At 40.1% G+C, this 14,157-nt stretch overlaps 1 protein-coding gene across 11 annotated transcripts in view; it reads right to left on the reverse strand.

Moving 5' to 3' along the window:
* Positions 1 to 14,157, reverse strand: part of ATP2B2 (ATPase plasma membrane Ca2+ transporting 2) — a 696,441-nt gene that overhangs the window by 150,604 nt on the left and 531,680 nt on the right. The window lies entirely within an intron of this gene.

The raw sequence follows: 14,157 nt of genomic DNA on the forward strand, positions 1-14,157 counted from the left end.
TTGCATGCAAGATCTAGAGAAGTTATTAAGTGATGTGCCCAAGGTTACAAGGGTAATAAGTAGCAGGGCAAAATTGAAATCTGAGTTCTCCAACCCCAAAGTAAGAGCTCTTTTCAGTAGACTATGCTGTTATTCTCTTTAGTGCTAAAAAGCAACCTTGAAAGTCAATCATTCAAAATCTTTCATTTTACATATGAGGAAACTGAGGCCCAGAAAAATGATTAAGGTGACACAGCCAGTAAGGAGTCAAGATAGAATTCAAGAGAATTCCATTCCAGCACTTTTTTCAAATATCAAGTGGGAACGTCATAGGTAATCTTTAAGGTCACTACCAGCTTTAAAGTCCTACTATAGACATCAAAAATCACACAACTAGTGACAACTCCAGCTGTTCTCACTTCCAGTCTGGGCTCTTCCCATCATGCTGACATCTTAATGGCTGCTCACCTTCAGCAGTTCAAGGAGACACTATTTATTTTCCAAGTAAGTGTTCCTTCCAATTATTCAGGGGAACAGTTTGGAAAACTCTCTTAACCACAGATGCCTGACTCAGAAGGACAATTAAGCTTTTAAATACATGAGGAGTAGAAGCAAAAAAGTACAAATTATCCCCCTCAAAAAACATGACCCAAAGGAGTTGTGGCTGAAGGACCAGAGACCCAATTTTGCCCCAAGGAAGAACAAAAGATGAATTATGGTGAGCAGGAGGACTATAATGAGAAGTAATAGCATACAAAGCAGGAGAAATCAAAGCTGAGAACTCAAGAAAAATTTCTGGCAGCAACAGTATAAGCCTTTCCAATTGTCTGTGAGATAAAATGTTGAACTTTGTCTGACTGACAAAATCTAAAACTAGACTGACCAAAGTATTGAAAAACACACCTACAGGGCAGGCAGCAATCACTTCTACCCATTTAGAATGAGGGGGCCAGACTAGGCAATCCGCAAGGATCCTTCCAATTCAAACATCCCATGGGTTAATGATGATAATAAGAAAAGCATGACAAAAATATGTTTAGCTAAAATGGAAATAATGTACATATCGCATATACCTTCCCTCTGAGATTGTCATCCATCTACACATATATTATACGTTTGCATGTTGCCTTACCCCTTAGAATGTGAGCTCCTTAGGGGCAGGGATTTTGCCTTTCTTTATATCTCAAGTGCTTAGCACAGAGCCTGGAGTTTCTTTAGTGGTTAATAAATGTTTCTTGACTGACTCACTGAATGACACCTGGACAGACAAGCCATGCTTTGTGCAAGGCCTCCATAGTAGTTTTCAATAGCTTTCAATTTCCTGACTTGTTTAACAGCTTTTCTGGATCAGTCTTTCTGTGATCTGAACCAGCTGTTAAGACAGTACAAAGTATGAGGGGAATGGCTCATCCATATGTTTTATTGTTGTATGTGGGATGTGGGATGCAGCCATATTGGCAACATTGTTGTGTGTTACTTCCTCCACCAAAAACTACCCAATGTTGACTCTATAATAGAAAATATCATTTTAGACCAAAATTATGATTAGCAAAGTTGAGTTTTCAAAGAGGGTAATAATGTGGATTCTTCAAAATAAAGCCTAGTGAACTGGACTTAAAATCCTAGGAAAATTCAAAAATGAATGATTAGAGGGAAGGCTTTTGAACATTTAGAAAAGGAAGCAGTAGTAATTATGAGACAACATGCGTTTATCATGAACAAACCAAAGAAAATTTGCATAATTTCCTTTTCTAACAGGGTTCCATTGCTGACAAATAAAAGTAATGTTGAAGACCTAGGATATCTGAATCTCCACAAGGTGTATGACAAAGTCTTTCTTGATATCCCTATGAAATAGATGATAATCCTCTAAGAGGAATTTTGAACTATATGATAATCTTAACCTAAAAAGTGGTGATAAGCAGCAACCTAGAGACAAATCTCTAGTAGAAGATCACTAGAGAGGGCAACTAGGTGGTGCAGTAGATAAATCACTGGCCCTGGATTCAGTAGGACCTGAGTTCAAATCCAGCTTCAGACACTTGAGACTTACTAGCCATGTGACCCTGGGCAAGTCACTTAACCCTCATTGCCCTGCAAAAAAAAAAACAAAAACACTAGATCCTTGGCCCTATTTGGTTTAACGTTTATCAATAACTTGTATGAGGGTACAGGTGGTACACATTGACAGAACTAAGATCAAATGAAGTTAGGAGGGAAAGAGTATATAAGATAGAGAATCAAGATCCAAAACTCCACTAGACTAACACTGAAAGACCATAAACATCAAGTGATGTAAAAATGTGCTTGTTTTTTTTGAAATTTTCTTGAATTCTTGTCCTTCCAGTGATAGAAAAATGAGACAAATTAGGAAGGTAAAACTAAATTAGTGAAAAATAAATATTGTTACACTTGAGTTCAAGAATTTAATTGTATAAGTCCACCAAGTAGAGAATGGGAAAGATATGGCTAGACAGTGATTTGTGTGAAAAAGGCCTGTGGGTTGCATAGTTTTTAAGATCAATGAGTCCATAGTGAGACATGACTCAAAAAAGCAAATCTACTATTAGGTTGACTTAAGAGAGCCACAGTATTTATAATGATGGAAGCAATGATCCTCCTGTACTCTACTTGGTCAAAACACATCTCTAATATTCTGTTCAGTTTGGGACATAGGTAAAACTAGGAGCAGTGAGTACAAATGGAGAAAAGGATGGTTTTCATTTGAGGTAAGGAAAAGCTTGCTAGAATTAAGGGGGATGGAGTGAGTTCTCCATCACTAGAGGTCCAAGTAGAAACTAACGGGTTCCTTCTTAAACTTTCTAGAGGGGATCCTCATTCAGGAATGGCCTAGAATAAATTAGGTCTCTTGCAACTCTGAGAATCTGTGATTCAATGAGTTTTTTCCCATAATGGCCAGTGGTATCCCCTGTACCAGGATCATGGTTATTACAACTCCACCTGGTAGTTCATAGGATGCTAGCTTTAGAGCAAGAAGAGACTTTAGAAGTTATATATTCTCTCCCCTCTCATCTTATCCCACCCAGATTAGGAAATCAAGGCACAGGGGCTTTAAGTGACTTGTCTATATAGGTCTCCTCTCTCCTCCACTGAAGGGAGGAATGGTTTTTATTCATCTCTGTATTCACAAGAATGCCTGGCACAGTCCCTTAAATACTCTTGCCCTATGATTTGATATACCTTGGGCTTTCTCAGCTCCCATGTCTCTCTTCACATGCTGCTTCCTGCATCTAGCAGGCTCTTTCCTAGCTTGGTTAAAATGTAGTGTTGGTGATCAACTCTGATAGACTTGACTCTTCTCAGCAATACAATGATCTAAGATAGTTCCAAAGGACTCATGATGGAAAATGCTCTCCAAATCTAGGGGGGGAAAGAACTGTGTAATCTAGATGCAGATTGAACCATATTATTTCTACTTTTTTGGTTTTGCTTTTTTGAGGTTTTTCCCTTTTGCTCTGATTCTTCTTTCACAGCATGACTAATGCAGAAATATATTTAATGGGATTGTACATATGTAACCTATATCAGATTGCTTGCTGTCTTGGGGAGGGAGTAGGGAGGGGAGGGAGGGAGAAAAATTTGAAGCTATAAATCTTATAAAAACAAATGTTGAGGGGCAGCTAGGTGGTGCAGTGGATAGAGCATTGGCCCTGGAGTCAGGAGTACCTGAGTTCAAATCCGGCCTCAGACACTTAACACTTACTAGCTGTGTGACCCTGAGCAAGTCACTTAACCCCAATTGCCTCGCTAAAAAAACCAAAAGTTGAAAAAAATGTAGTGTTGGACCTACAATTAGGAAAACCTGGACTCACATATAGCCTCTGACACTAGTATGTGATGACTATGTGCCACTCACTTAACCTCTCTAAACCTTGGTTTGTTCGTCTGCAAAATGGGTATATAATACTAGTACCTCTCTCATGGGGTAGTTGTAAGACACAAAGGAGATAAAGTATGCAAACCTTAAAGTACTATATAAATGGCAATTATTCTCATTATTAATCACAGTCAGAACACAGATCAAATACCTTCCCTAATGTTCCTCCCTAAAGTAACCTCTTTACTTCAACTACCACAGCATTATGTATGTCTAATGGCACTTCCTTATATTGCTTTGGATGAACTATTTCTCTCCCCATTAGACTAAAAACTCTTCAAGAGCAATTAGTCCATCTCATTCACCTCTATATTTCTGATAGTGCCTAGCACAGGGTCTTGTCCATATGAGGCAATAGACAAATGTAGAATTGTATATGTGGAAGAGAAGACAACCAATACACTGAATAAACATCTGTTGGAGAACTGAGTTGCTTTCCTGGCACCCCTTCCAAAGATCACAGCTATGAATTCGACATTACAGAACTACAAATATTGCTTTACCATGTTTCTCATTCCCCGTAAGTGCCAAAAGAAACCAATATTGCTTACATAAAGGCTATGAGACAGAAAGCTAAACATATGCATGGTTTACCAAGTTTAAAAGAATAAGTTATGATTTACTCAAGCCTGAACTTAACTTTGGTCAGCTAGGTGGCATAGTGGATAGAATATTGGGCCTGGAATTAGGAAGACTCATCCTCCTGAGTTCAAAACTGACCTCAGATACTTATTAGCTGTGTGACCCTGAGCAAGTCACTTAACCCCATTGCCTCAGTTTCCCCATCTGTTAAATGAGTTGCAGAAGAAAATGGCAAACCAGTATCTCTACCAAGAAAACTCCACATGGGGTCACAAAGAGTCAGATACGACTGAAAAGAATCTTAACAACTGAATATAACTTTAAATTTCTCCAATGACTGAGAGGGTAACTTTGGAACCATTATAAAGTTTCTAGGCACAGCAAAAAGAGTGTTGGAATTGAAGTCAAGAAGACATGAATTTAATTCTTCCTCAGACACTTACTAGATAGCTGTATGACCATGGACAAGTACCTAAAAAAAAAAAATCTCTTTCAGCCTCAGTTTCTCCATCTGTAATTTTGGGGGTAATAACAGCACCTACTTCAGAGTGTTTTGAGAATCAAATTAGATAGCATATTGAAAGCGATTTGCACATCTTAAAGCACTGCACAAGTGCTATCTCTTATCATTGTATAGGAAAGTCTAGAAGTCTCTCAAAGAGCCCGGAGGAATTCTTGAGTATGTAGCAAGATGGGAGCACTTCTGAAAAGGTCTCTTCCTGCTACAAAATAACACTCATGGACAGCTGAAATTTCAGCATGAAATAGTCATGACTTTGAGCTAAGTATTGAGACAATACATGAATTACACTTTAACATTGGAGACCTATGTGTGCGGTGTGTGGGGGGTGTTATAAGTTAGCAGTTATTGTTCCCCACTCTCCATGTATCTTTACATAAAATGGAAATGCAATTCTTCAAGAGTTCATATTAAATTCCTAACACCGTGATGTAAATGAATTTATCAGACACTTTCCCTTATGGAAGTATTGGGGTGGGGGGAAAGAGGTCAAAGCACATAAAACAAGGAAGTCAAGGGCACCAAATACAATATGAAGTGATACATGATTTCTTTTGGTCCTGACACTGAGATAGAAGGACCAGGACACAGAGGGACTAGAGAATAAGGTGGTATTTTATGGACCCTCATTTCTAAAGTTTTTCATAAATAAGGTAGGAAGACCTAGGTGAAGAACATATAAGGGGGAGGGTGGAACAGAGATCAGAAAAGGGTAACTCTCCCAATGTTCTAAAGAAGTTATTCAAGAGTTAATTTCATGGAAAGTTCAGGGCTTAGACTCAGAAGAAAACTCTCTTCACTTTAAGGTCGCCTAAGGAAATCTGAGAACAGTGTCTGGAGTGGAAAACAGAGTCACTGGGACAGCCAACTTGCGCGCACACACACACACACACACACACACACACACACACGAGTTAACTGAGGTAGCCAACTTGTACAAACACACACACACCCCTATTTATCTACAAAATCAATGCCAGTTTAGATGAATCAGAAAAGGAAAGAAGGTGGGATGCGAGCTGAGCTTTGAAAGAAATCAAAGATTCTAAAAGGCAGAAGTCAAGAAGAAGTAAATAGCAGCCATGAAGGAAATCCTGAGCAAACTCAGAGAAATAGGAGATGGAATGCTCTGTGTGAAGAAAAGCAAGGTCAATTTAAATGAACTGCAGAGTTAAAGGAAATCATAAGTCTGGAGGGGTAGGTTGTAGGCAGGTAGTGAAGAGTTTAAATGCCCAATAGAGGAGTTAGTAAATGATCCCAAAGGTAAGAGGAAGCCATTGTTGTTTATTGAATACTGGAGTTTACTGATCAGGGGCATGACGTGGTCAGAACTCTGCATAAGGAATATTGTCACCTTGGCAGCTGTGTGGAAGGCAGATTGGAGAGGAGGGAAAAGAGGCAGGGAGACTACTCAGGAGACTATTGCCTCCACAATGATGAGATCATGAATCCATTGAAACATTTACATAAGAAAGTGGCTTTATTCTTAATCATTTCATAACACTTTAGAACTAGAAAGGATCTTAGATATCATCCAGGAGTAGAGCTCTTCCCAGAATAATTTTTAATTGCATAAAATAAAATGTGTAGGATTACAAAGAAAACCAATATATTTTGAAATTAAGATGTCAGTTTTTCCCCCAAGTTCAACAGATCCCTGAATGGGTTTGTGGACTTCAAGTTAAGAATTCTTGCCCTAGCCCTTACCATTAGCCAAAGAAGGAAAGAGAGACCTAGGGAAGAGAAGAAGGCTGCCCAAGCTCACACTTTGAATCTGTAGCAGAGTTGGAGTTGGAATCCTGGGTCACTTGACTCTGAAATTGGTACTCTTTCCATAACATCAGGCTGTTGCTCATTTCCTCTGGAGATCAACTATAAAGGGAACTTTTTAATAAGTAAAATAAGGTAACTCTGCGTTAGTGAAACCTCCACTTTGTAATGGGAAATCTTGTATTATAGTTACAAGGGTGTAATGAAGGGTAAATCTGAAAAAGAAGAGGAGGAAAAAAATAGAACTAGCAGAATGGAGGTTGAGTGGATGGGGTATAAGGAGCTCAACTTCTCCACTAGTTAAAAAGAGAGGATGAAGGGATGGAGGGGAATAACAAACGCTGGCTCTATCTTGTGAATGATAGGCATGTGGCCTTGGGTATTTTTTTTTGAGGGGCAATGAGGGTTAAGTGACCTGCCCAGGGTCACCCAGCTAGTAAGTGTCAAGTGTCTGAGGCTGTATTTGAACTCAGGTCCTCCTGAAGCCAGGGCTGGTGCTTTATGCACTACACCACCTAGCTGCCCCCATGGCCTTGGGCATTTTGAAATTTGGGCCTCAGTTTCTTCCTCAATAAAAGAGTACATGATTGTTAATATCCCTTCCAGTTCTGACAGTCTATGTGGGGTTTCCACATTGTATGAACATCCAACCATCTAGGACTAAGTCATTCTCTCAAGTCAAAATATTACATGGCCCTCAGTTAAAAATGCAAATTGTCCTGGTTAGGATAAGGGGTTACTCTATTATCCACTATTGACAGGGTTTTTCTTAAAGGAGGAAGGCCCTAAGGGAATCCCACTTGTGAAAGAGGAAATAAATTGTCCTGGAGCACGGCCTGGGGACAAGGCATGCCTGGATAATAATAGCTTAGATAATAACAATAAAGGGGATGGTGATGATGGTCCATGATGATGAAAGCTGACATTTATAGAGCAAAGCCCTTTCTATGCATCTTCTCACTTGAGTTTCACTATAACCCAATGAAGTAAGTGCTATTTTCATCTCCATTTTACAGATGAGAAAATGGAGGTTCAGGGAAGGTAAGTGACTTGCCCAAGAACATACAGCTAATAAGTCCGAGGAAAATTGGGGAAAAGGCCTAGAATGCTGCTTAGCGAAATCAGGATCTGAAAGGCAGGGGGTGGAGGACTCCTGAGTGGGGGGAACTGGTTTCCATATGCACTATTGGAGCTCAGGATGTCTGGCCACCAAGGATGGCAGAAAGAAAGGTTAGGGGACTTAGGAAGGGCATAAGGAATACCAAAAGCAATCAACCTACTTCGTTTGCCCTACTGAGGAGGGTGAATACACATGAATGGAGCTCTGATTTTCCCATGGCTTCTTATGACTTCTCATGAGTGATCCATATACTAATAAAATGTAGGTGGAACTGCAAGGAAGCATAGAGTTCTACATCCAAGGCTGGCTCTAATAAAAATTATGAAGTCAGAGGAGCTTGTCCTGGAGCTTATTTTTTATTCATTTCATCTATCTCATGGCAACATTTTGCATTTCGTTTTGACAACATAACTATCACTTCCCAACAACACCTCAGTAATTTTCCTCAGAAACAAGTAAGCAAAACCACCAGATGGGGGAATGGGGATGGACAAAACAAACAACATTCGTCCCTCTTTTCTTTTAAGACCAAAAACAGATTGCCACTGCTTAACAGAAAGGGATGAAGTATGCCTTAATACCCACCTTCTGAAACCACCAGTGTCTGCACTTGATCTGATTTGGGTTTGTCTTTTAGTGTTCTCTTCATGCCTTGGATCGAGCACCACACTTGCAGTCTGGAAGAACTGGATTCAAACCATCTGTCACCTGCTTACTGTGAGACTTTAGGCATGTTGCTTAACCCTGCTTTGGGCCTCAGTTTCCTTATTTATAAAATGAGAGGTTTGGATGAGATAACCTCTTGTGTCCCTTTAAACTTGAAATCTCTGGTCCTAAACCAAGAACCCTTCAGTAGGCAAAGGAATGAACATCTAATAGTATGATAACAGGCACTGGGAACTGGGGAGATGTCATTAGGAAGGTCTACTTGCATCATACCATATCTGCCTATGTTGAGATCACATGGCAGGATGGGTTCCGTGGAGTGATAGGGCATTCTACACCATTGGGCTTCCTTTGGCACCCTGACTTCCATGTCCTCTAATAGAAAACAGTAGGAAGAATAGGGGAATACTCAAGGGGTGAATAGTTAGTAACCTCAGAGAATTGAGAAGGGAAAAATGCTGCATAGTAATATATGCCAAGGCAAAGAATGCCAACCCAGCTTTCACACAGAGCATTGGCAGTGAGGCTGTAAAGGGTCTTTACAGGGCTGTTCTCTGATTAGACCAATAATTTTGAGAGGAATCCATTCAGTCCTGAGCTAAATGTAGTAATTACCAATCAGACAGTATTATCAGAAAAAGGTCTAAAATTGGAAGACTCTGAACATCTGTATGTGTCCTGACTTCTATCGATGGAGCATACTGCCAACCTAGCCTCTTCCACGCCTCACCCCACCTACAGGCTGCTATTTTTAAATGTGGAACACCTTGTGCCATTGGACGCCCCCTCCAAAGTTCCTAGGGAAAATCTCATCCCGCCTACTGCAGCATTTTAATTTTTTTTTAAATGAATCTAGTTCTACCTGTCATCTATAGGGAAGCTCAAAAACAAATCGCAAACCTGAAGACACTCAGCAGAAGGCTTGTTCCATAGCAATGGATCTCAGCCAGGACTCAAGCTCCCAGACAGGCTGGATATCCAACGTCATCATTTCAAAAGGAGGTTTCAGGGAGAGGGGATAGGAGATGGGAAGAGGCATTTATTTGTTTATGTAAATGATTTAATGGTCTACATAATGCAAACTAGTGGCCATAGGGGACAAGATGACTATGTACAGTGTAGGACAAATTACAACTCCTCTCAAAACTACAAGACTTTTTTTAAGCATTCCTCCCTCCACCAAATCAAATCAATCAACAATCATTTATTAAGTGCTTATATGACCTAGGCTCTGTGCTAAGTCCTGGGGAGGCAAAGGCCAAAGTTAAGATTTTACTGACTTTGCTTGGGAGACATTCTATAGTGGGAAAAAGTGCACATATACAAGAATATACAAAATATATGCAAAGTGATTTATGTGTGTTTGTGGAGGAAGGCATTAGTACAGTATACAGTGTCTGGTATACAGCAGGCACTTAATAAATGCATGTTGCTTTACTAGTAAGTGGAGGGATAAGGAATAATGTCATGAAGATGGCAGCTCTTGAGAAGAGTCTTCAAGGAATATAGGGATTCTAAGAAGGAGAGGTGAAGAGGCAGCATATTCCAGGCATAAAGGACCACCAATGCAAAGGCTAGACAATGGGAGGTAGAGGGTCACATGTAAGGAATAACAAAAAGACCAGCTTGGCTGAACCAACCCCATCCTCATGAGCCCTGGAAGAATGGCTCCTCCTTCATCCCTCACCAGAAGGAGAGCTGTTTATTCTCCTGCCTTTCTTTCCAAAGTCTCCAGACTCAAGGTGTGGCATGGGATGGTGGAAAGAACACAGAAAGTAGAATCACTTGACATGGTTTTGGATCTGCCTCAGTTTCTAGCTTTGTGAAATCTTAAGAAAGTTGCTCGATCTCTTTGGATTTCATGTTCCTTGTTTACAAATGTGGGGGTGGTGAGGGGCAGCTAGGTGGTGCAGTGGATGGAGCACTGGCCCTGGATTCAGGAGGACCTGAGTTCATATCCGGCCTCAGACACTTAACACTTACTAGCTGTGTGACCCTGGGTAAGTCACTTAACCCCAATTGACTCACAAAAAAAATATATAAATAAATAAAAATAAACAAATGGGGGGGGGTGACTATTCTTGCCTTGCTGACCTTACAGAACCACTGTGAGGAATGAGCTCTATGCAAATCTTTTGAAAAGTGTTTTAGAAATCAGTTGAGCACCGGCTCTGAATTCAGGAGGACCTGAGTTCAAATCCGGTCTCAGACACTTGACACTTACTAGCTGTGTGATCCTGGGCAAGTCACTTAACCTTAATAGCCCCACCAAAAAAAAAGTTAGTTGAAGTTGAACTTGAGGGGCACCCAAAGGGCAATAGAAAGGCACATGGTGGGCACGCTAGCAGGCTAGAAGATTATAAGCAGTATATGAGGCAGTATATGAGATGTCATCTAAGAATGAAAGGGAAATAAGATGCAGCCATCAAGTAATGAGCCAATGGAAGGCCCATGTGCTCTGCTAGTATCCTCCTGATGCTAAGAGAAATGAAGAAAGGACTCCTACCCTCATCACAATCCACCACCACCACCAGCACTATCCTGGGAGGTGAGTATTATTATTATTATTATTATTACTATTATTTCCATTTTACAGAGGAAGAAACTGAAGTACAGAGAGGTTAAACAGCTTGCCCAAGGTCACATAGCTAGTAAGTGTTTGAGGTGAGATTTAAACTCAAGTTTTTGGGACTTCCAAGTCTACTGCTCTATCTATCGTTGCCCTTAAATGGCTAGTTTAGCTAGCATTAATAATAATAAAAATAACAACAATAATATTTGCATGGTACTTAAAGTTTGCTAAATGTTTTACAAATAATATTTCAGTTGATTCTTATAACGACATCAGGATACAGATATTATTATCCATATTTTACAGTTAAGGGAGATAGCATTAAAGTCATGTGCCCAAAGTCACACAAGGTAAAAAAATATCTGAGATTAGATTTGAACTCAAGTCTTCCTGACTCTAGGTCCAGTACTGTATGCATTGCCTCACTTCCTTGATCACAAAGCACAGGCAGACCTGGATGGGTTGAAATTCACACAGCTGGAAGAAATAGATGAGATTATAGGCCCTTCTGAATGTGAACCAAACTTGCACTATGCTTTGTAACAAATAAGGCACAATCCCTGAATTCAAAAGAATTATAATATAATTGGAGAGACAAAGATAAACTACATGAAATATGAATTAAGATAGCATATAATCAAGAATTAATTATGTTTAAAGAAGGAAGATATTAGCAGATAGAAACAGAGCTGGACATTGAAAGATGGATACAATTCCATAAGCAAAAGAGAGGGCAGTGAAAAAATTATGTAATAGAAAAATTCCTACACCAGTGTTATCCCAGTTAAAATACTAGTCAATTATTAAAACATGGCAGGTGCTTAATAAATGTTTGTTAATTGATCTATCTGGGGAACCTTGGCCAAGTCACTTCATTCCATCTGTATCTCAGTTTCTTTATCAATAAAATAAAATGCTCAGTGAACTAGTTGTCAACAATGGTCCTTTTCATATCTGAAATTTGACAATTCTATATATAAGACAAAGTCCTTGCCTTCAAGGAACTTACATTCTAATTGGAATATCCATCAATTATTTGAAGGATCCAGATATGGATGAAGATAATACTACAGGGGGGCAGCTAGGTGGCACAGTGGATAGAGCACTGGCCCTATGGCCCTAGAGTCAGGAGGACCTGAGTTCAAATCTGGCCTCAGACACTTAACACTTACTAGCTGTGTGATCCCGGGCAAGTCACTTAACCCCAATTGCCTCACAAAAAAAAAAAAAAAGATAATACTACAGGAACAGCTATGTTACATTATTCTTCATGAGTTGGATAAAGGCAGAGATGGCAAGTTTATCAAATCTGTAGATGACCCCAAACAAGGAGGCAGCTGGTGGTATAATCAATAGAGTACTAAACCTGGAGCCAAGGAGATCCTGATTTCAAATCTAGTTTCAGGCACTCGCTAGCTTTGTGATCCTGGGACAATCTCATAACAATATCTACCTTCCATGTTTTTGTGAGGCTGAAATGCGATAAGAGTTATAAAGGGCTCTGCAATTTTAAAGCCCTATATAAATACTTGCAGTAGTAGCAGTGGTGGTAGTGGTGATAGTAGTAGCAGTTGTTGTAGTTGATAGAAGTAGTAGTAGAAGTCTAGAGGAATTTGAATCTGAATCTTAAAAGATCTTGACAGCTTATGGGTCAAGTGAGATAATATCTGTAAAGCTCTTAGCACAAGGGGACAGCTAGGTGGCGCAGTGGATAAAGCACTGGCCGTGGATTCAGGAGGACCTAAGTTCAATTCAGCCTCAGATACTTGACACTTACTAGCTGTGTGACCCTGGGCAAGTCACTTAACCCCAATTGCCTCACACACACAAAAAAAAAACCACAACACATCTGGGAGTATCATATTCTGTTCAATGAAATCAATAATTCAATGAGCATTTATTAAGCCTGTTCCACGTGCCAGACATTGTGCCAGGTGCTGGAGATACTAAGTCCCAAAATAAATGATATCTACTCCAAAGGAGCTGGCTTTCTTTCAGAGAAACACCATGCATATAAGGATAGTTATACAAACTAAATAAATACTAGGCAAAGAAGGAGGGAGGGCACTTGCAGCATTAGGGTTCAAGAAGAACTTCAGGTAGAAGGTGATGGACTCTAGATTTGAGGAAAAGCACCAGAGGAGATCAGCCATGATGATTCATCAGGGATCCATCATCACCATGACCATAAGGAGAAGCATTTGTATAGCACTTTAAGGTTTGAAAGCACTTTACAAATGCTACCTCATTTCATCCTTACAACAACCCTGAGAAGGAGGGGGTATTATTACTTCCATTTTATAGATGAGGAAACTGAGGTAGACAGAGGTAAAGTGACTTGCCAAGGATCATGCAGCTAATAAGTGTCTGAGGCTAGATTTGAACTCAGGTCTTCCTGACTCCAGGTCCAGTGCTCTATCCACTGCACCACCAAACTGCCCTATGAAAATCACTTGAAGGAATTGGGGATATTCATTCTGTGGAAGAGAAGGGGAGCATGATGGCTGACTTCAAGTATTTAAAGGACTATTACCTAGATGAAGGGTTATACTTGTCCTGAAGGGTAGAGCTGGGGACAATTCAAAGAGGTAAATATAGGCCTAACATGAGGAAAAAAACTTCCTAATAATTATAACTATGCAAAAGGGATAACAAGCTGCCTCAGGAGCTGGTAGCTTTCCCATCAATGAAGGGAGGACTCAAGTAAAAACCCGATGACTGCTTGCCAGGTATGTCATGGAAGGGCTTTTTGTTCACACACAAGTTGCCTTGGATGGCTTCTGTTCCCATAGAAGTCTGAGCCTCTGATAACTTGCTGTCAGAACCACTCATTTAACATTCAACAGATACTGACTGGTGGTGTCATCATGTCGTGTGTTCAGTGCTTGCCTTCCCAGTGAGTCAGGAAGCCCCTTAAGGGCATGAGCTACGTCTTAGACTTCTCTGTATTCCAGGCAGCATCCTGTGAGCAGAAGATAGTCAGGGCATATCTGATGGAGCAGCCAATTCTCCAGTAGACTGCTGCAGCTTTTATTGTCTGTTCTGCTGTG

The sequence above is a fragment of the Dromiciops gliroides genome, chromosome 1, assembly GCF_019393635.1.
Source record: "Dromiciops gliroides isolate mDroGli1 chromosome 1, mDroGli1.pri, whole genome shotgun sequence".
Classification (NCBI taxonomy): domain Eukaryota; kingdom Metazoa; phylum Chordata; class Mammalia; order Microbiotheria; family Microbiotheriidae; genus Dromiciops; species Dromiciops gliroides.